This window comes from Onychomys torridus, chromosome X, assembly GCF_903995425.1.
Source record: "Onychomys torridus chromosome X, mOncTor1.1, whole genome shotgun sequence".
In the NCBI taxonomy this organism is placed as follows: domain Eukaryota; kingdom Metazoa; phylum Chordata; class Mammalia; order Rodentia; family Cricetidae; genus Onychomys; species Onychomys torridus.
In genome coordinates this window covers 120,960,572-120,982,412 of record NC_050466.1, presented here as the reverse complement: position 1 = coordinate 120,982,412, position 21,841 = coordinate 120,960,572, and the positions used below count along the sequence as shown (strand labels likewise).

The following is a 21,841-nucleotide window of genomic DNA, read 5'->3' as shown; positions in this document are numbered from 1 at the left end:
GAAACAAAAGGGGAAATGATTCAATTATACTTTAATTAAATTAAAAAACTCAAAAGGGAAGGCAATAATAGAAAAGCAGATTCAAACAAGCCCACCATTTTTAATCACACCAATAGGACAGTAAGAATAAAATATTGAGCTGACTAAGATTTCTTTGGGAGGCTCCAGTTTATAAAGGAAGAAATATCCCTTTTTTTAGAAATGACATTTTGTTTATACCTCTTTGTCTTTCTCCTTGTGAAGGATTGGTGAGCTAAGAAGGCTACAAACAGCCGAAGTTGAGAAAGGTTAGCTGTATTTCTTAAGTGCTATTATATTGTTTAACTAGTTTCCTTAGCAACTGTTTACCTATGCCCCCGCATAGTAGCATGAAAACTTCAAAGAAAATGTAATAAGTGATGCTCTTCTTAAATTTGTAAAAATTTAGTTCTAAGTGCCACTACTTAGAATTTCATGCAAAAAAGGATATTTTATTTAGGCCTCAATTCCTATAGACAAGTAATATAACACTGTGTTATTAATCAGTAGGTAAGAAAGGCAATCAAGCTACAAAATCTGTACTGTATTTTCAGGAAATAATATATCAGGTCCCACGTAAACTATCATATTGGAAATTCTTATTCCAAAAAATACAGGATATAATCTAATATACAGCATACATTGTGCTTCCATTAATCATACAGCTAAATAGATCAGCTTTTTTGTTATTTATTATATTTGTGTTTTAATTTTACATATCAGCCATGGGTTCTCCTGTCCTCCCCACTCCATTCCCATCTCCTCCAGGGCCAAGACTCTCTTGGAATTCATTTAAACCTGGTAGTTTCAGTAATGCAGGTCCAGTCCCCTCCTTCCAGGCTGAGCAAAGCCTGTGTCCCTGTGTCCCTGTGTAAGCCCAAGATTCCAAACAGCCAGCTCATGCACCAAGGACAGGTCCCAGTCCCATAGCCTGGGTGCCTCCCAAACAGTTCAAGCTATTCAATTGTCTCACTTATCCAGAGGGCTTAATCCAGCTGGGGGCTCCACAGCCTTTGGTTCATAATTCGTGTGCCTCCATTCATTTGGCTATTTGTCCAAGTGCTTTTCCAATCTTGGTCTCAACAATTCACACTCTTACAATCCCTCCTCTTTCTCGACAATTGGACTCCTAGAGCTCTACCTGGGGCCTGGCCGAGGAGCTCTGCATCCACTTCCATCAGTTATTGGATGAGAATTCCAACACGACTGTTAGTGTATTTAGCCATCTGATCACCAGACTAGGTCCAATCAGGCTTTCTCTCAAGCATTGTCAGCAGTCTACAGAGGATGTATCACTGTGGATTTAAGAGGACCTCTCCAGCACTCTGCCTATTTCTGTTCTCATGTGGTCATCATTTATCATGGTCTGTTATTCCTTGTTCTCCCTTTCTGTTCTTGATCCAGCTGGGATCTCCTGCTCCCCTAAGCTTTCTTTCCCTCAAATGTTGCCCTTCATTACTCCCACTGTCATCCATGTTGTTCATGTAGATCTCATCCATTTCTCTGTCATTGAGCAATCCCTATGTCTTTCCTAGGGTCCCGTTTTCTAGGTAGGCTCCCTGGAGTTGTGAAACAGTCTAGTCATATTTGTTTTACATCTAGTATCCTCCTATGAGTGAGTACATACCATGTTTGTCCTTCTGAGTCTGGGTTACCTCACTCAGCATGATTTTTTCTAGATCCAACCATTTGCCTGCAAACCTCATGATGTCATTGTTTTTCTCTGCTGAGTAGTACTCCATTATGTATATGCACCATATTTTCTTTATCCATTCTTCAGTTGAAGGGCATCTAGGTTGTTTCCAGGTTCTGGCTATTACAAACAATGCTGATATGAACATAGCTGAGCAAATGCCCTTGTGGTATGATTGAGCATTCCTTGGGTATGTGCCCAAGAGTGCTACAGCTGGGTCTTGGGGTAGATGGATTCCCAATTTTCTAAGGAAGCGCCATATTGATTTCCAAAGTGGCTGTACAAGCTTGCATTCCCACCAGCAGTGGAGGAGAGTTCCCCTTGCTCCACATCCTCTCCAGCATAAGCTGTCTTTTGTGTTTTTGATCTTAGCCATTCTGACAGGTTTAAGGTGGTATCTCAGATTCATTTTGATTTGCATTTTCTGGATAATTAGGGATGTTGAGCAATTCCTTAAATAACTTTTAGCCATTTGAACTTCCTCTGTTGAGAATTCTCTGTTTAGTTCTATAGCCCAATTCTTAATTGGACTGTTGGGCATTTTGATGTCTAATTTCTTGAGTTATTTATATATTCTGGATATCAGCCCTCTGTCAGATGTGGAGTTGGTAAAGACCTTTTCCCATTCTGTAGGCTGTCGCTTTGTCTTGTTGACCATGTTCTTTTCTCTACAAAAGCTTCTCAGTTTCAACAGGTCCCATTGATTGATTCTTTCAGTGTGTGTGTTACTGGTGTTATATTTAGAAAGTGATCTCCGGTGCCAATGCATTCAAGAGTACTTCCTACTTTCTCTTCTATCATGTTCAGAGTAACTGGATTTATGTTGAGGTCTTTGATCCACTTGGACTTAAGTTTTGTGCATGGTGACCTTCTACACATTGACATCCAGTTATGCCAGCACCATTGGTTGAAGATGCTTTCTTTTTTGCATTGTACATTTTTGGCTTCTTTGTCAAAAATTATATGTTCATAGGTGTGTGGGTTAATGTCAGGGTCTTCAATTCGATTCCATTGGTCCACATGTTGGTTTTTATGCCAGTACCAAGCAGTTTTTATTATGGTAGCTCTATAGTAGAGCTTGAGGTCGGGGGTTGTGATGCCTCCAGAGGTTGTTTTATTGTATAGGATTCTTTTGGCTATCCTGGGTTTTTTGTTTTTCCATATGAAGTTGAGTATTATTCTTTCCAGATCTGTGAAGAATTGTGTTGGTAATTTGATGGGGATTGTGTTGAATCTGTAGATTGCTTTTGGTAAGACCGCCATTTTTACTATGTTAATCCTACCTATCCATGAGCATGGGTGGTCTTTCCATTTTCTGACATCTTCTTCAATTTCTTTTTTCAGGGACTTAAAGTTCTTGTCATATAGGTCCTTCACATGCTTAGTTAGAGTAACCCCAAGGTATTTTATATCATTTCTGGCTATTGTAAAGGGTGATGTATCTCTGATTTCCTTCTCAGCCTGTTTGTCTATTGTATATAAGAGGGCTACTCATTTTTTTGAGTTGATCTTGTATCCTGCTATGTTGCTGAAGGTTTTTATTAGCTGTATCAGTTCCTTGGTTGAATCTTTGGGGTCACTCATGTATACTACCATGTCATCTGCAAATAGGGAAAGCTTGACTTCTTCCTTTCCAATTTGTATCCCCTTAATCTCCTTATGTTGTCTTATACCTCTGGCTAGAACTTCAAGTACCATATTGAATAAGTATGGGGAGAGGGGACAACCTTGCTTTGTTCCTGATTTTAGTGGTATTGCTTTGAGTTTCTCTCCATTTAATTTGATGTTGGCTGTTGGCTTGCTGTAGAATGCCTTTATTATGTTTAGGTGTGTTCCCTGTATTCCTGATCACTCCAAGACCTTTATCATGAAGGGGTGTTGGATTTTGTCAAATGCCTTTTCTGCATCTAGTGAGATGATCATGTGTTTTTTTTTTCTTTGAGTTTGTTTATATGGTGTATTACATTGACGGACTTTTGTATGTTGAACCACCCTTGCATCCCTGGGATGAAGCCTACTTGATCATGGTGGATAATTGTTTTGATGTGTTCTTGGAGTCTGTTTGCCAGTATTTTATTGAGTATTTTTGCATCAATGTTCATGAGTGAGATCAGTCTGTAGTTCTCTTTCTTTGTTGCATTTTTGTTTGGTTTAGGAATCAGGGTAATTGTAGCCTCATAGAAGGAATTTGGTAATATTCCTTCTGCTTCTATTGTGTGTAACAATATAAAGAGTATTGGTATTAAGTCTTCTTTGAAGATATGGTAGAATTCTGCACTGAAACCATCTGGTCCTGGGCTTTTTTTGGTTGTGAGTCTTTTAATGACTGATTCTATTTCCTTAGGGTTTATTGGACTATTTAAATGTTTTATCTGGTCTTGATTTAACTTAGGTAATGTGGTCCCTATCTACAAAATTATCCATTTCTTTTAGATTTTCCAGTTTTGTGGAGTAGAGGTTTTTGAAGTATGACCTGATGATTCTCTGGATTTCCTCATTGTCTTTTGTTATGTCCCCCTTTTCATTTCTGATTTTGTTAATTTGGATGCTCTCTATCTGTCTTTTGGTTAGTTTGGATAAGGGCTTGTCTATCTTGTTGATCTTCTCAAAGAACCAACTCTTTGTTTCATTAATCCTTTGTATTGTTCTCTTTATTTCTATTTTATTGATTTCAGCTCTCAATTTGATAATTTCCTGGCATCTGTTCCTCCTTATATTACAATATAATAACACCATTTCCACTTCCCTCCCTCATATCCCACTGTGTTTCTTTCAAATTCCTGACAAATTGTGGTTACACACAACACACACACACACACACACACACACACACACACACACACACACTCCTAAATATATAAACACAACCAGTTCACTCTGTTTAATGTTACTTGTATGTATGTTTTCAGGGCTGACCATTTGGTATTTATAGGACAATCAACTTGTATGCTCTTTGCTGAGGAAAACTATTTCTCCCCTCTTGGCATTCCTTTCTTGCCTACAGTTCAATGTGTAGAGCTGAGGCTTCATGGGCTTTCCACATCCACTTTAACATGTCTATTGTTATATTGTTCATCTCATGTTTGGGCAGTCATGTTGGTGAGACTTTATGGATATAGCTTCTGACATCCCTAGGAAATACAATCTGATAGCAAACTCCCAGTTCTTCTGGCTCTTACAATCTTTCCACATCCTCTTGTGAAATGATCCTTGAACCTTAGGTGCAGGAGTGTTTTGTAGATGTATCCATTGAGACTGGGCTCCACACTTCTGCATTTTGATTGGTTGTGGTTTTCTGTAATGATCTCCATCTGTTGCAAGGAGAAATTTACTTGATGAGGGTGAGGAATAAACTTATATTTAAAGAATTGGAATTAGGAGCAGAGAACTCCAGACTAAACGCGGACTGAGTATATTATTGGCATATCAGGGTCTTCAGCTTTCAGGCTGTCAGTCATGGGATTACACTGGTGCCATCATTGAATAAGTCAACTTCTGCAATAAATCCTATATGTATATCATATTGACTCTATCTTATTAACATTATCTATACACAGTTAATTTCAATGTTTTTAGTCCCTAAAACACTTTTATTCTTGTTTGTGTATATGATATGTAATATCTGCATAAAATCATGAATTTAGCTTCTTTTGAATTTCAAGAAATTCTACCCAATAACTTGATGCTTTAATATGCTGACATATTTGAACTGAGAGCACTTGAGGAAAATAGAATTCAGGTGGAGAGTTTTCCTGAGCTCTTGGTTGCCTAAAGAGAGATCTTCCAAAAGGAATAGCATTATCATGAATTCCCTCCCTGGGAACCTTTTAGATAAAAGAAAATTAACTTTGATCACAGGAGAGGAGACTGGAGGTTGATACCATAGCCATATCACTATTTCTTCTGAGAACAGTTCCTAGGCAACTTTTATCACCTGGGTGCCTCTTAATCTGCATAACAAGAGCAACTTTATTCCCCATATATTTCTCCCATCATCATTCCATAACTCATCACCTCATCCCTCTAGCATCCCAAGGGCCCTATTCCCTTTGTAGCCTAGGATGCAATATAAGTTACAGTCATCTGACCCTTCCTTGAGTCTTTATATTTTGTGGCATTCCCATGTGGATGCATGGAATTAATTTTTCCTTTCATTAATCTGCATTATGTCAAGTTAATTTGTAGCCTAGCCAAATACCCTAGAAAACTAGAGGAAACATATTTTAAATCTCCTACATTTGGAAAATCTTCTTTTGACAGTATGTTTAGTTTTTACTTACCTTCCTTGGCTCAAAAACAGAGTTGTGTTCTTACTATCAAAGATGTTTATGATTCAAAAATTTAAAAACAAAGCATAAAAGTGCTTCACATGCCATGATATATAATGCACATCACAACTTAGAGACTCAAGTGTCATTTAGAGTTATATTCTGTCGTGATCCATCTTTCAGTATAGTTCTATATATTAAACATATATAGGAGATCAGAGGCTATGTAGAGGAACTAAAACATTACTTTGTGTGTCACATGCTAAGAAAAATGAGGAACTTTTCCAGAAGCTTTTCTTTGACACATTTGAAGGATATATTTTATCCCCCAAATAAATAATTTCTCCCCCTTTTAATGTCTGCTCTATTTTTCTTTTCATTTTTGTGCAAGAATACATTAATGTTTCTGCTTGTCTGAATTATTCAACTTATTTTAGTTGTTTCATATATATGTATATATATTAGTCTTTGTTATCTTATAGTTGGCATAAAGAAGTCTTTAAAGACTCCATATTTTTTTAAAGACCTCACTCATAGAGGAAGAGTTAGAGGGAGACAGTAGCTGCTGAAAACAATAGAATCAGTTTTAACCAAAGATGAGCCCCTGATAGGTTATTCAATCCCAAATGGGCAGCCCTAAGCACATACACATACAGGCAAAACTAAATGGACAATATTTTTGTTTATATTCTTTCCCCTCTCCCAACTCCTCCTAAATCCTCCCCACTTCCCTACACATACAACTTCATGTGCTCTCTCTCAAAACAAAGGTCAAAGAAAATACCAAACACAATAAGACAACACACACCTAAAAAAACAAAAAGAACATATGCATACACATAAAGACAAGGAGTCCATTTTCTATTGGCCAACTACTCTTGGACATACTCTTTTGTAAGACTTGGGTATCTCCTTAGGCTACTCCACAGTCACTGAGAAGAAGTGCTATCTGGGATATCACAGTCTTCTCTCAACTCTTTCCACCATGCTTCTTACCCTAGTGTCTCCGGTATAAACTATTTTGAAGAAATAAAAAGGTAAGGAAAAGAGTGGCAAGAGATTCCATAGCCTAAAGAAGAGCAGCTACCAATTTGAGGTTTTTCAATATATTTTAGATTTATTATTTATATTAATTTTATTATTCAATTATCCATATATTATGTTTTAGTATTGAATGTTAGCTGATTAAACATGAATGTAGTATTTGTATTTGTTGGTTTATGTTTTGTTGTTTATTCTTTTTTTGTGTTTATAGACATCTGGTATGGGTCATTAATCATAAAAAAATTAATCCACAATTGTGATTGGATGACCAATTTTTATATCAGGTCAGGAATCTGAGCTTCAGAGTGTAATAGAAACTATTTTTACTTCATTTTATTTTATTTTTTATTCTTTAAGAATTTCATACATGGCTACACAGCATTTACATTGTTTGTGTCCTTCCTATTCCTCCAATATCCTCTTAAGTTTATGATTTCTTCTTGTGGTGATATTGTGTTCCCCAGTATACTGTGAATCCTAATAAATTTATCTGGGGTCAAAGAACAGAACAGCCACTAGATCGATATAGAGGCTAGAAAATGGTGGCACACAATGCCTTTAATCCTAGTATTCCTGAGGCAGAGATCCATCTGGATCTCTGGGAGTTCAAAGCCACATTAGAATCAGCCAGGCATGGTGACACATGCCTTTAATCCCAGGAAGCAGAAAGGTATATAGGGCATGAGGACTAGTAACTAGAGCCTGGTTAACCTTTTAGGCTTTTAGCAGCAGTTCTGCTGAGATCCACTTGGGTGAGGACTCAGAGGCTTTCAGTCTGAGGAAAAAGACCAGCTGAGGAATTGGCAAGGTGAGGCTGGCTGTGGCTCATTATGTTTCTCTTGACCTTTCAGCGTTTACCCCAATACCTGGCTCTGGGTTTGTTTTTATTAATAAGACCTTTTAAGATTCATGCTAAATCTGGCCTATAGTGTACATGGTATGAATTTGTGAAAATGCCACTTGCTTGTGGCCTTGTGGGCCCCAGCTCAGACCTCAGCTACACTTTGCCAGTTGTAGTGGTGCACACTGGTAGGATTTGCTGAAGGAAGCAGAGGCAGAAGGATCCTGAGTTTGAGGCCAGCCTAGGAGGCTTGCTGAAGAGAAGCTGTGGCTGGACTGAGCTACAAACAGTGGTGGTGGGACCATGGAGGTGGTGGCTGCTGCTCCAAGTTGCTAGCTGCTTCTCATAGTGTTGATGATGGTAGTGATGCTGTTACCAGGGACAAAGGGTTTACTGCTGCTTGTTCAGAGAACCATTGCTAGGACCACTGTGTTACAAGAAAGCTTCAGCAAAGGTCAATTTGGAGAAGTTTGGCAAGGCAAGTGGTGAGGAGAAATTGCTGTGAAGATATTCTTTTCTAGGGAAGAACACTTGTGGTTCCAAGAGACAGACATTTATCAGACTGTGATTTATCAAACCACAGAGAAGGCAAATAAATAAATAAACAAATAAATAAATAAATAAAATTCCGCAGGGAACCATGACCAACACACACAAAAAAATTCTGCAGGGAACCATGACCATGCCTAACAGCAACTTTGAAATCTTCAAAAGGATGATAAGACCCCACAACTATGATTCCACATGGACTATGGTAAAGCCATTAAGCTGATTAACACCACGGAAAGATCAGCTTTGGATTACAAACTGCTCAGGACAATTTCTCGATGGCTAGCTGAGATGATCCAGATTCACAGACAACTGGAGCAAGGACTTGAAACAAGCCCTATATTTTCCCATTATGCAGAGACTGGACAACAAATGATACAGCTACCTCTCCCAGGACTTAACAATTAACCCAAAAATTTTCTTTTCAGGATCCCCTAAAGATGTCTTCACCCCCAGAAAGCAGAAAGTAATTTTAAGAAGACAATGCCGACATTTCCAAGAGGTGGGGTGGGGGTTTTAGTCATTCAATGGCTTATGGATAATTGTTATTGTTTATGAGGGTTGGTTACAAGTTGTTAATTGTTAATGGTCAAAAAAAGCTAAACAAAGGACATTAGATACAGGGTTCTTGTTTTTTTAAAAAAAGAAAATGTAAAAAGAAGATATAGAAAAAGGTAGATCATTGAATCTACTCTGAAAAAAGGAAAGATATAGAAATGATAAGATAAAAGATAGATTTTTGAAAAAAGAGAATATGGACATGATAAGATAAAAGGGAGATTATTGAACCTACTTTTTAAAAAAGAACTACTTGTTTTAAATAGGATAAGAATGATATTTTTTGTCTGAATTAGACAAATGTTAATGGACTGGACATTGTTAATATATATAATGGAATTTTTTGTCTGAATCTGTCAAATAAATGTTAATGGACTAGACATTATTAATGTAATTCTTGACTATATATGTTGTATATACTTATTGGATATAGTTTTTCTTGTATTAGTTATGTTTTTTAAATTTTAGGCAAAAAGGGGAAATGTGTTTTTATTAATAAGACATATTAAGATTCATGTTACATATTCTACTATAATTATTGTGACATATGCACAAACAAACATATGAGGACATTTCATAAGACATCACCCATAGCTAAAGACTTATAGGCACTGAATGGCTCCCGAAGAGGAGAGAATCAATTCTCACCAGAGATGAGTCCCATGAACCCAAATAGCTGTAAACACATGAACATATGGACAACACTGAATAGTCTCAATAGGAAGCAATTGTTCTTTACCAAAGGGCAGATAGTGCAGAATTCCTTACAAGAAGTTTTCTTTTGAAAGAGATTCAGTTGGCAAATAGGCTATGATATGTAGAAGTGTTTGAATATGTTGCAAGACTGATGAGAATGTTATTTTGAACCTGCATTTAATTTTTTCATGTTGTATTCATAGGAACAGAATGCTAGGGGAAACTTTGCTTCCCCAGGGGACATTTATCAAAGCCTTGAGACATTTTGGGTTGTCACAGCTGATGGGGAGTGTTTGAAGGATTTGGCTGGTGGAGGTAGATCGAATCATTCAACAGCACAAGATGTTCCCTTTGCCAAATAATCTTTCAGGTTCTAAATGTCAAAATGCTGATGTATAAAATCTTAGTCTGTGTATATAACCATGCATCTAACTAATACAAAGTACCCCATTTGAAATAAGGCCTGTAAAAGCACTGCTTTGACTTTGGTAGAATCAGATTACTAATAACATATGTCTTTTCTTCTTCTCTAGAGTTTAGTGATGAAGGGGTGGCACTACAGACTTTCAAATAATATAGAATAGAGATAGTAGTTCAGACTTTGGATGTATGGCATCCTTTGCAATGCTTAGTGAGTAAAATCATTCTACAGAGTTGTTCTGGTTTGGATTTTATTTGTCTCCCAAAGGTCGATTGTTAAATGCTTGCTTCTACCTTCATGCTATTGAAAGGTTAGAGAACCTTTAAGAAGTAAAGTTTAGTTTGAAATTTTAGGTAACTGAGGTACCTGCTCGTGAAGATAATTGTGGGAGCTCCCAATCTTTTTCTCTTTTGTATTTTACATTTGCTTCACTGTGACATGATGGCCTCTGCCCACATACCAGAACATAGGTTTAGTTCACATTACCATATAAACTTTAGGACTGTATGATAATGTGCTGGGGTATAAATAAGCACTAATCAAAGGAAACTTCATCTTTGCTAGTTGATCATCATAGGCATTTGTTTAAGGGAAAGGTAATCCTCAATCTAATCCAGGTACAAACCTTGTGATCTATGTTAATGACCTGCCTAGAAGATATACCCACTGATGCAATAGTGGCACAAATGTTATGGTAAAACAAACTACTTTTAAATTGGATTTAAGGACTACTATATGACATGGAACCCGTACCTGACACTGCTAAGCTGGCCAAGAATCTGAGACTAGATCAGTGATGGGCCCAGGGGAAAATCTAGTACTATTATTCTGCTAAAGGGACTTGGCAATAAATTAACTCCTAATGACATATTGCTGTACTCATAAATCAGTGCCTCTTTCAACTCTAACCAAAGAAACTTCTTTTTTATAATAGATGGGAATTAACACAGAGGCCCACAAATGGACAGTGTACAGAGATTGAAAGGCTTTGGAGCTCTCAGCCCTAAATGGGATGTCTTCATCAAACCTCTCTCCTCAGGGCTCAGGGATCTATGCAGAAGAGGAGGCAGAGAGAATATAAGAACCAGAGGTGATAGATATTTTCACAGAAACAGTGTCTTCCAGACTCTACAGGACAGATGTATATATGAGCTTACAGAGATTATAGCACTACACACAAGACCTGCACTGATTTATACCAGATGGAGTCCCATCACTGAGAGTAGGATGTACCAAGCCTAACAAAGGAGCTATTAGCAATTGATACTTGCTGGCAAAGGCAGTATCAGTTTTCTCCAATAGAATCTCAATGGATATACAACCACACCAGGGCAGGTCCCATGCATAGGAAGTAGTTGGCCAAATCAAATTGAACTTAAATTTTTTATGTGTGTGCAGAGGCTTTTTGTTTATTTCTGTTTTATTCTGGCATTTTTTGTCTTATTGGTTATTTTTGTTTTGATTTTTGTTTTTGTGATTTATTTGTTTTAAAGAGAAAGAGGAAAGAACATAAAGTTGGTGGGCAGGAAGCTGGGGAGGAGCTGGGAGGAGTAGGGGGAGGGGAAATCTGATCAAAATATATTGTGTGGAAAAAACCTTTTTAATACAAAATTCAGGCCAGGTTTACATATCCGGTGGGATTCAATATTTACTTTAATGAAAAGGAGGAAAACTTTTCTTAAATTCTTAGTGACATTTTCCTTGATTCAGAAATTTTGGTGACAATTTGCTCTTAATATAAATGACCATCTTTAAAATTTTCAAAGCATAGATCTGGAAAAAAGAGAAATGAAAATATTTCTTTCACATTTTTCCTTTACACAAGAAAATGACTCTTTAGTATGATATAAATGTTAATAAAAAGTTAATAATAAATGTTAATAACCAAATAAACAATAGTAACAACCTAAAAAGTATTTGATTTTTTAATGGGATGTGTGCCTCACATAATATATAGCAAAAATAATGAAATTACTTTATAACTTACTAAATACCATTTAAGAAAATATTTATGTGCTACTTGATTATTAATAATAAATATGTGGTCACTAAGGCATTATGTCTAGGTACTTTTCTGTTTCTCTGTTATATTGATACTAGTGAAAGAAAATGAAAAATATGAAATTATATTCTGGTTTTTACAAGCATTATAGTTACACATTACTTGTTGCTATACAGTTATTGAAAAGGATATTCATTACATTTCCTGCAATTTGAGTAGAATAGCCCTACAATTTCATGCCAAGCAGAGTCTAATGTTGAAGCAATTTCCCAAGATTTATAGCAATAATCTTAATCAGGTCCCTCCAGAGAAACAGATGTTCAAGTGATAAAGATTCCATTTGGCTAAAGAGATCATTAGGTAAAAGAGAATATGTTTTCCCATATTTCTTAGTTTAACCCCATTGTGCTTGCCTCTGAGAAGTCTTTAAATGGAATCTCATGAGTTTGATGCCATTAAGAAAATGACAGATATTTTGTGGACTCCTCTTAATGAACTCTGATCACTCAGGAGAAAATGGAAAGCTCTCCCGTTTTGCAGCTGCAGTGGTTTGTGTAACAAATGTCCCATAGCCTTGAGTATCTGAACTTAGTCTCTATCCGTTGTTGCTTTTTGAAGGTGTTTAGGAAGTGCAGCTTTAACGGAGAAAGTACTACACCACTGGGAGTTTGATATTCTAAACTCTCACCCTACTTCCAGCTTGCTCTCTCTGCTTCTTTCTTGTAGTAAAGTACGTATGTATTTCTCAATTTCCTGTCCCTGCTATTCTGCCGGCTGCTTGTTGCTGTGTTTCTCCACTGAGAAGGACCCCTAATCCTCATAGAACTGCAAACCAAAATAAAATCTTCCATAAGTCACTTTGTGTGGTGGTTGTTTCTAACAGCAACAGAAAATAACTAATGCATCAACCACCAATAAAAGACAAATTGTGTTTGAGAGACTATTTGCCACCACCAGCATCCTGTTTCAAACTATCATTAAATTGAAACTAGTATGAATGAGTTTTAGTATTGTCTGTGATATTTTGGTAATCTTGAAGGAGCTCATTACTTGCTGCCAATGGGACAAAAACTTAATTGTAGGCAGTTTCTGTTTCTAAACCAAACTTAAAGACATAAATTTTGGAAGTTTTCCTTTCATATGTTGAATGTTGATTTTAAAAATAAACACACACACACATATATATATATATAAGATATGAAATTATAAGTGTGGGGAAAACAAAGAGTCTTGAATGGGGAAAAAGAAATAATGTATAGAGAAGAAAAATACTATTTACATCCATATGCCTAGGCATCCATTCATTCACATACATATACATTCATACATACATATATATAGAGAGAAATCATGAAGGTAGAGGGGTTACTATTTAGTGGAAAATGGGCATCAGTAGGAAGGAGCAGGAAGGGATAGATAAGGTAGAGAAGAAATATGAGCAAAGTACAACTGTGTACATGTATGAAAATGTCATAAAGAAACCCATTATGTACAAACATAAAATAAAATAAGATCATAGTTTGTGAAGCCTTCTTCAAGAAATAGGGAGCAGATATTTCTCCCACTAATTACAGCTAAGATATCTGGCTATTTTGTATAAAATACATGAGCAGACTCTGAAAAGTAAAGAAAAGATGAAAGACACTTAGGTCATATTATGTCATGGTACTGGCTCACTTCATGCCTCATATATTCAAGAGTTATGAAACATAGAAACTAGGAAATGTCAGTAGGAATAGACAGGAAAGTCTACAATATGCCTGCTTTCTCTAGGTAAACTGGAATGAAAGGGACAATATAACAAGATAGAAAAAGTCATTATTTATCCTAATATCCCAAATATCACAGAAAAAATAGTGCTCTTACCTGCCTATACTAGCAAATGATGCCAAATGGAGAGCCTAGACAGTCACTCTTAAAGTACTATACAAGGTATTACAAAAATATTAGCATGGTATTAGAGGCAGCCAAATAGGAAGCCAAGATTTTTTATCCTTCCAGTTATTAATAATAACTACACTCCCTTGTCCTAAAATGTTTGAAGTGTCATTGGATTATGGACTTCTAGCCAACTACAATGAGGCATCTCTCTATTTTTCCACTGGGTTTTTATTATATGAAGCCCTTCACCATTGCCAGGTGATAATGAGGCCATTCACACCACGATACTGATAGAAATGTGGAAGAACCAGGAATCCACACTTGATGAAGCCATTCAAGACAGGAGGTTTAAGTAAAAATGTCCAAGTTTTATTGGAAATTTTCTAGTCAAAGCCCAAATAGGAATATCTCAAATTAAATAAAAACAGAGTACCAACAGATACTGATTCCAAAATGTACCTGTTACAAAGAAAAACTTGTAGGCCTCAATAAACTAATAGGAAGACTTAGAAGGTCTGAAAATAACATTAGAGGAAGTAAATTTGGGTTCCCTAAGTTCAAGGCTGCTTGCCAGAGACTGTCACTTACTCTCAGTCTATCTCCCTCACTTTAAAAGTTGCCTTATCCCAGAAGGCTCCATGGCTGGGACCCTGTAGACATCACAGGTGATGTAAATTTGCATTTTCCTTCACTGCCCCCTTCATTAGGTTTCATTAGCGTTCCCCAAATCCTGGGGCTGCTTGTCAAGGACAAATATCACTCTTGGTCCATTTCCCCCCTCCAAGACTTTCCAGATCCTCACCAGGGACTCTGCAGTCATACAGGTGACCCAGAGTCCTGAGTCCTGTCAACTGCTGGACTGGAACTATCTAGTAGCACTATCTGGCCTTGAGACCCAGGACCAGTACACAATATTAGGAGAAATGTGTTGCAGATTCCTTTATAGAATGGTTGAAGGCATTAGACTGTAGCAGAGAAAGAGGAGACCTGAGACAGAGACTATATCCCAAAATATAAGATAAAGAAGGGAAATTGTGATCAAAATGTTGCTATGGATTAGCCCCTTACTAAACATTGTAAGCATTTCCACTGAAAAGAAGTAATGCGACTTGTACAAAACAAACAAAAAACAAAAACCAGAAAAACTCATCCAACAAAATACCCCCAGATGCACACAAATCTCAATATATAAATAAAATAATATAAAACCCCCAAATTATTCCATCTCAAAAAAACTCAAGTTCCATAGTATTGGCCCCTAGTGAGAATGACATGAAAGAACTTTAAGACAAAGAACTCAAAAGATTTATTTTAACAAGGTTTAAAATAAAAACTCAAAGAAGAAAAAGAGATGAATGAAATAAGAAAGTCAATTGAAAATATGGAAATAGAGATTGAAGTTTTCAGAAATTCCAAAGTGAAATATGCTGGAGATTAAAACCTCCATAACTTAGTGGAAAGCATGAACAACTAAATAGATGTTGTTGAAAGGAATGAAAGACAAAGTAGAGTGGTTGGCAGGAAAAGTCAATGAGAAATATAAATGAACAGAACATGAGTGAGAGTGAGGTTTGGAATACCATGAAAAGACCTCATTACAGTGAATTACACTGGACACATCTTCAGTAAAATCATAAAATAAAATTTCCCAAACCTAGAGAAATATTTGCTTATCCAGGTATAAGAGGCCTACAGAACACCGAAAGGACAAGAGAATTTCTCCATGATATTATTACAGTTAAAACATTAAAACTACAGAGTAAAGAATGGGTATTGAAAGCTTCAAGTGAGAAAAGTCATGACACTTACAAAGGCAGGCTTACTAGATTAACTACTGATTATTCAACAAGAACATATAAAGCCAGCATGTCATTGAAAGTCCTGAAAGTCCTGAAAGACCACAACTGTCAATACTCTTATACCGCAAATAACTAATTATTAAAATTAATGGAGAAATTAAGACTTTCCACGATTGTAGATGAATTTCTAAATGGTCTTATTAGAATAAAAGAAGAAGAAGAAGAAGAAGAAGAAGAAGAAGAAGAAGAAGAAGAAGAAGAAGAAGAAGAAGAAACATGGTGCTAAATATAGGGGTGAAAGCCTTAGAGAGATCAGGAAAATTGGTAAAACCAGCCGCCAACCTTACCTCACCAACTCTGCAGCTTCCAAATGTTGCTTACTTCCTGTCTGTATGCTTTGCTGTTCTGCCATCTGATTTGCTCTCTCCATTCAGCTACATCACTTCCTCTTCCTACACAACTCTGTCACTTCCTGTCTGTCTGTACAGACCTCCAGACCTCCAAGGTTAACTAGCTTTGGAATTTAAGGCATGTGCCACCACACCTGGCTCTGTTTCCAGTGTGGCCTTGAACACACAGAAATCCTGCCTGCCATGTGATAGGATTAAAGGCATGTGCTAACACTGCATGACTTCTGTGTTGTGGCTGGCTTTTTCCTCTGATGTACAGGCAAGCTTTATTTATTAAAGCACAAATAAAATATCACCACATTTCAGCACAAATAAAATATCACCACACCTGATAAAAACAGATTTTATGACTAAAAGTCAGGATACTGGGAGGAATACTTAAATCTGAAGAGAAGGATGAACACAAACAAGATGTCATAGGAACAAGTAAATATTTCCAGGACAAGTAATCAAAAGAGGTTTGAGAAAACACTACAAAACCAACAAAATCACAGGAATAAGTACACATCTTTCAATAATTCCTGAATACTAATGGTCTCAATCCACCAATAAAAAGATACAGATTAGCAGACTAGACTATTTAACAGGATTCAGTTTTTTGCTGCTTTTAGGAAACACACCTCACTATCAAAAATAGTTACCATGTCAGGGTTAAAAGATGTAAAGGGGGACCCCAAGAAAATTGAACTGAGAAAAAAGCAGGTGTAGCTAATCTAATATATGACCAAATACACCTCAAATCAGAACCAGTCAGAAAAGACAAGGAAGTGCATTTTACACTCATTAAATGAAAAAAAATCCATCCAAAGGATATGACAGTCATAAACATATATGTAACAAACACAGGGGTACTCACTCAGTTTTATAAAAGAAACATTATTCAATCAAAAACTACACATTGGCGCAAGGACAGTGATTGTAAGTGGTTTAAATACCTCACTCTCGGCAAATAAACTAGAGAAACCCTGTAGTTAAATGACACAAATAAAATGGATCTAACAGATTCCTACAGAAAACCCCCAAACAAATACAAAAGAATATACATTCTTCTCAGCAGCTGTGAAACATTCCTCAAAGTGGTCCATATATAGGGTGTAAAGAAATTCTCAAAAACACAGGAAAATTGAAATGACATCCTGTATTCTATCTCACCACAATGAAATAATGCTGGATATAAACATCAATAAAAACTAGAGAAAGTGCACCAATTCTTGAAGACTAACCAACAAACTACTGAATGATAATTGAATCATTTAAAAAATCTAGAAGGAAATAAAAACAAAATCTTGGAAGTGAATGAAAATAAAAACAGCATAGTAACGTCTATAGGGCACAATGAAGGTGCTCCTAAGAGGAAAGTTTATGGCACTAATTGCTTACATTAAAAAAAGAACAAGGACAGAATAATTCAGGTGAAGAGGCAGCCTATAGAATGGAAGAAATAACTTTACTCATTATACACATGACAGGTTAGTATCAGAACGTACAAAGAACACAAAAAACTAAACATTAAGAAAACAAACAGTGTAATTAAAAATGGGTCATGGAGCTAAACAGAGAGTTCTCAAAAGACAAAATACAAATGGCTGGCAAACATTTTTAAGACTGTTTAATAGCCTTAGTTGCATGGAAAATGAAAATTAAAGCTAGCTTGAGATTCTGTATTACTCCAACCAGAATGGCTAAGATAAAATAAACAAATCAGGGACAACAGAAAGAAATAAATAACAAATGCTGGCACAGTTGAGGAGAGACCAACACATATTCACTATTGGCAGGAGTGCAAATTGATGTAGCCACTATGAAAATCAGTGTGGAGTTTTGTTAGAAAGCTAGAAATAGAGCTACTACATGCTTCATCGATCTCACTTGTCTTAGGTTTTCTATTGCTGTGATAAAACATCACAACCCAAAGCAACTTGGAGAAAAAAAAAGTTTGATTTTGTCTTACAACTCTCAATTCACATGCCATCACTGAGGGAAGTCAAAGCAAGAACACAAGGCAGGAAACTGGAGACAGGAACTGAAACAGAAGCTATAGAGGAACACTGCTGACTGGCTTGCTCAGTTTACATCCTTCTATACCCTAGCATAACCTGGCCAAGAATGGTACCACCTAGAGTGGGCCAGGCCCTTCCATATCAAGCATTAATCAAGAAAATGTCCTATAGACTTGCCTACAGGTAGTCTGCATAGAGTCATTTTTCAAATTGAAATGCCTATTCCCAGATAACTGTAGCTTATGCCCTGCTGATAAAACAACAACAACAACAACAATCAGGACACCACACTTGTATATCTATACAAAGGACTCTTTACCCTGCTATAGAGATATCTACTTATTCATGTTTATTGTTTTTCTATTCACAATATTTAGGAAATGGAAATGACATAGATGCTCATCAACTGATGAATAGATAATGAAAATGAGGCACATTATACAAGTCAATATTATTTAACTGTTAAGAAAAACAATAATTCATGAAGGTAAATGAATGAAGCTGGAAATATTCACTCTGAGTAAGGCAACTTAGATTCAGAAAGACAAATGTTATATATTTTGTCACATTTTTATATATTAGTTTTGATATGTGTGTTCCATTTTCAACACCCATAGAGGTCATAAAGTAAGCAATGGGCCAGAGAGCAAACCAATACTGTGACCTGAAAGTAAAAACCTTCTTTGGAGGTGTGGCCATTTGTAGGTTTCTTATACTTCATTAGAGGGCATCTTTATCTATGAATATAAAGTCAGCACTAATTAGACTTAGTGAGTTATCATAAATAAAAAAGGAGCTAGGAGAAGGATATGTTGAATAAGCCATGGGGAGTTAGAGAATGGGGTGGATGGGGTCATATTCCACTGTATATCCATTATATATATAAAATTCTCCAAGAACATAAACTATGTGACTCAGCAATGATACACCTGAGCCTATATCTAGGAATATTCGCATGAAAAACTGTATTGTCATACATAAACATTTGACTATGTATGCTTATATAGGCTTTATTCATAGTGACCCAAATCTGGAAACATCCCGGGTATCTATCAACTGATAATGCTTAAATAAGCATTTGTACATACATGATACTAAACACTAACAACAAAAGAACAAGCTGCTGATTAATGGGTAATGTAACTTGGATGAATCACCAGGAAAGTAGGATGAATGTAAGCTAGTCCCAAAGATTAGACATTGTTAACACTGTCAATATGATATAATTACGGAAGCAGATTGAAATTTAGTGGTTTCCAGGAGATGGGATTGAAAGAACTTGGCTGTTTCTATAAAAAGGAACATGAATGACCTTTGTCAGTAGAACCTGCTTGTGTCATGATAATGCATCAGAATTAGTACACTAGGTGAGATAGTACAGGAAAAGGTTTTCCTCTACAGGAATCTGAGTAGAAAGTGCATAATATGCTTCAGTAGAAGTAGTTTTCTCTTTATTTAAGAAATTTAAGTCTATTTATTTTTACATTTTATTTATTATTATTGTATAGGTGTACTTGTGTTTAATGTATGTATGTAAGTATGGGCATATGTGTGTACCACTGTGCACATGTAGAAGTCAGAGCTCATCTTTCTGAGTCAGTTCTGTCCTTCTACCCTGTACTCAGATTGTCAGGCGTGCTCAGCCAGCACTTTTACTTAATGAGCCATCTTGTCCATCTTTCATGTATGATTTATTACACTCAAATAGATGTGATTGTACAATTTTCTCAATAAGAAAGATTAATTAGAAAAGTTTATTTGCATGTAAAAATGAAAATAAAGCAGCAATACAAGAATATTGTGATGCTTGTTTTTTTTTTTTTTCTTTCAAGACATGAAATAACCTTATATACTTGGCCTTTGGGAACTGTGGTTGATTTCTGGATGACACAAGCCAGGCTTTTATACATATATTATTGATATATAATGCTTTCTCTTTTCTGTAATTTGGAACTAATTAATATGTGTTCCGGAAACCAATGGTATTCTAAAAGAGGACCGAAGAAAAAATTTTCAACATGAAAAATTTTTTTGGCTTATTTGTTTATCAAGGATAAGAATCTCTATATTTTTTAATGTAAAGATCTGTTGGAATCATTATAAAAAGAGATATTTATGTTGCAAGCATTATAGAAAATATAAAGAAAAAATCTACTGTGAGCAGTTCTTTGCTATCAAAATAATTCTAGCTATGTTGAAGCTGCTTGAAATTATTTTTAAAAAGAAATGTTAATTATTTGTTTGATTTTTATTTTTGTTACAGTGTCTTTCTATGCACCCTGGACTAGTCATAACCAACTTAAATGTGTGTGTGTGTGTGTGTGTGTGTGTGTGTGTGTGTTAGCATTGAGATTGTGGCAAGTTAGTACTATTTCTATATTTTCTTAGTTCATGCTTTGTCAGATAAAGAAAAACTCATTTTGAGAAAACTACAAAGATTTGATAAAACCTAAATCAAGTTCAGTAAACATATGACAAGATGGCAAATCAATATTTTTATTTCAGTCACTCAATAAATAATTCATAATGTAATTTAATCTTATATAATCTTTCAAAATGAAATAAAACATCTTATTATTTGTCCTTTTCATAAAACAAGTAATGTTAAATGATATTATGGTGGATGTAGCTTTTTTAAAGGTCAAGTGTTTTAAAAGTCCATCCATAAAAAAGTAACAGTTTTTCTTAGTTTATCTTTATTCTCCCAAATGATAGGAGGAAAAACAATGCAACATGCTGCTTTACTAAAATGGATAAAAGAATACACACACACAAACACACAGAGAAAGAGAGAGGGAGGGGAAAATAACAAGGTCATGGGCTCATAGAGTCATTTGTTTTTTTTTACATTTTTTATTTTTGAGATTATGATTACAATATTTCTGTCTTTCCCTTCCTCCCTCAAAACACTTCCATAGACTTCTCCTTTTCAAATTTTTAGCCTGTTTTTCATTGTCATTGCACACATATATGTATATAAAACATACTCCTAAATATATCCAGCTTAGTCTGTATAATGTTATTTGTGTTCATGTTTTCAGGGCTGACTACTTGGTGCTGGACAACCAGTTGGTGTGCTCTTCCCTCCGGAAGACTATTTCTTCCGTTCTCAATATTCCTCAGTTGCCTGTAGTGCCCAGACTCCATTAGATGTGCCAAAGTGGACAGGGGAATGTTCACAAAACCACACAAAGAACTGCAGGGGTCATTTCCTTTCATGTGAGACTTAACTGTTTAGGTTATGAGTTATCAAGACAACTACATAAAACATGAAAACCCTTTTTATATAATAGTTTAAATTGTTGTTTATCTGTTGTAGGTATGTACACAGAAAAAAATATTTTTATAGGGATTTCAGAGTAGTGATAGTCTAACTGTTTAGGCCTGGCAGTTTTTATTGGTTTTATTATTATTAGTTCTCTTGTAACAAAATACTCTAAAACTCAGTGTCTTAAAGTAACAATCATTTATCATTCATCTTTGGTTGTATGGGAATTTCTCTCTCTCTCTCTCTCTCTCTCTCTCTCTCTCTCTCTCTCTCTCTCTCTCTCTTTCTTTTTTAAGACAAATTTTCTCTGTGTAGTCCTATCCTGGAACTTGCTCTGTAGACCAGGCTGGCCTTGAACTCACTGAGATCTGCGAATCTCTGCCTCCTGAGTGC

The 21,841-nt window shown here is 35.9% G+C and overlaps 1 protein-coding gene across 1 annotated transcript in view; it reads right to left on the bottom strand.

Annotated features, from left to right (window-relative positions):
* Positions 1-21,841, bottom strand: part of Il1rapl2 (interleukin 1 receptor accessory protein like 2) — a 1,242,609-nt gene that overhangs the window by 104,610 nt on the left and 1,116,158 nt on the right. The gene's annotated exons all lie outside the window — the stretch shown is intronic.